The sequence below is a fragment of the Lathyrus oleraceus genome, chromosome 7 (assembly GCF_024323335.1).
Source record: "Lathyrus oleraceus cultivar Zhongwan6 chromosome 7, CAAS_Psat_ZW6_1.0, whole genome shotgun sequence".
NCBI lineage: Eukaryota > Viridiplantae > Streptophyta > Magnoliopsida > Fabales > Fabaceae > Lathyrus > Lathyrus oleraceus.
Window position 1 is genome coordinate 51929863 of NC_066585.1, and position 2272 is coordinate 51932134.

At 35.2% G+C, this 2272-nt stretch overlaps 1 long non-coding RNA gene across 2 annotated transcripts; it reads right to left on the reverse strand.

Moving 5' to 3' along the window:
- Positions 1-302: 302 nt before the first annotated feature.
- Positions 303-1772, reverse strand: LOC127107323 (uncharacterized). 2 transcript variants are annotated; one of them, XR_007795680.1, is made up of 4 exons: positions 1414-1772; positions 1173-1314; positions 941-1093; positions 303-570 (listed from the first exon to the last, which is right to left on the reverse strand). It is a non-coding gene; the product is annotated as an uncharacterized LOC127107323 (long non-coding RNA). The 2 variants fall into 2 exon arrangements; XR_007795679.1 differs by having other exon boundaries at positions 303-624.
- Between the last annotated feature and the right edge of the window lie 500 nt (positions 1773-2272).

Genomic DNA, 2272 nt, shown 5'->3' on the forward strand with positions numbered 1-2272 from the left:
GCTTGTATTTGTAGATTTTCAAACTTAGACCCTTTGCAAAATTAGAAACTTTGGCCTTATGCCATTGCATTTTCAAAATTCTTTTCTTAAATCAAACTTGTAAATAAACTTAACTATACTTGATTTAAAATTTTCAAAAAGCCAAAAAGAACTAACTCATTCAAACCATTTTCTAAGCCTTTATGTCTTTCAAATCTAATTTTTGTTAAAAGCAATGCATCCACTTTGAAATTTGTATCACGAACTACGACGTTTTGATTCCTCATTTTTTATGTTGGTACGTAGGCACAAGTCTGAAGGTCTTGTCAAACACAAAAATATAATTAATGAATTCTTTTCTCATCCCTCATTCTATTTGCTTGCAAACATTATTTTGTACAAAATACATATGCACACAAAAAATGGCTCCCTATGAGTACCTAGGACACTTTGGGTGTTACCACCTTCCCACTGTGTAACCAACCCCCTTACTTGTAATCTCTGTAATCTCTGGAAACAATAAAAGCGCGGTGGCGACTCTTGTTATTTTATGTCTTACTTATCCGTAGCTTGATGATCATAAATTTACCGCTACACGAACAAAAGACAAACAACAACATTAGACGTCTTCAAGTATCATTACCCCTGCAGCAAATAACCATTTCAATAACAATAAGTTTTCACTTAAAATGGTTAACAAAATTATTGTGCTAGCAAAATAAAACCAAGATAACTAATTTAACAAATTACTTACTAAATTAAAACAATTAACTTTAGTTCGTAATTTCCTAACAATATAACATCTTTACCAAATTAACTCATTCATAACATCCATAACAGAAAATCAACCAACTTAACAAACCTCTAACTAACTCTATCCAATCCTTAACAACCTAACTAAATTGAAAACTGAAAATCCATAACAGAATGAGAAGAAGTTCAGAAATCTATAAAAGCATACCTAACTCTCCATTCTTTGGTCCATTTTTTTCTTCACCATTCATCTTCTCCACCCTCCTAGAATCGATTATTCATTCTTCATGGCTTCATGTTCTGCAGAATTTCACACCAGAGTTGTAACAGAAGTTGCAGATAGAAGAGCAGAAGAAGAAGCCTGAACAACAAATAGGAAGGAGAAGAAGAAATCAGAAACAGAAACGCATAACAGAAGAAAGAGGAGAATTGATTCTTACATGTTCCCATTTCTTTGGAAGTATGAAATGGAGTATCTCCGCCATCATTCACTCAACACGATGAGGCAAAACGCGAATCTGAAAGGAACATCTTCATCTTCGTTTTGCAAATCAACAACGTTCCACTCTTCATATCGATTCGCTGCGCCAAAAATCAGAAAATTAAGAAGCTCATCACTATACAACAGAAAACAAAAGCTCAAGGCCAAAGGGGGAATTAGGGATTGGTTTCAATAGATACCTTCACCTTCATCACGACGGATTCACCCGAAGAGTAAAAACGATTCTCTTCATTCTTCAGTGCAGGGACGATAATCATCCCAAATCAACAACGACAAGGCACGAGTTAGAGAGCTCCATCCTTCATTCTTCGCCGTTATATCTCCCTTTGTCGTCTCCTCACGAATGGATAAACAACCATTCATTCTTCAATCTCCATCTCAAGGAAACGAGAATAGACTCGTGCATCCTTCTGAGGGACCCTCGTCGGTGTTTCAAAGGTGAGTCCGTGTTCTCCCCTAGACTTGATCTCCACTTACCATTCACGGTGTTTTTCTCTTCCGGCGCTGATGTCAATTCACGAGGTGGATGTATTGTGCATCCATGATAAATCGAGTAAACCTGGTCTTGGCTGTAAGGGGACTTGGGCCTTCGGCCCAAGCAGGCTCTTGTCTCCATACACACCCCCATTCGGGCCAACACCCCCTTTGTAACCAGGCCCATTCTCATCTTTTGATTTTTTGCTTAGTTTAGGTTTTGATTTAGCTTTAATGTTGGTTAGTCAATAATTAGAGTTTGTTTTAATTAGGTTAGTTAAGGTTATTTATTTAGAGATTTTAGATTTTAGATATTGATTAGGAATATTCTTGATTTTAGTTAGTTTAACAAGGTTTTAGAAATAGTAGAAACATCCTTTGGATTAATGATTAACAGTGATTAGAGACTAATTAGTTTTAATTGATTAAAATTAATTAGAGCTAATTGGATTTGATTTATAGAGTTTAATTTGAATTTTCATGATTAGGAATTAATTCAATATCCATAATTTATGCATTGACCATTTTATCCATTAGGGGTGATTTTGGTGTTTTAGTCATATA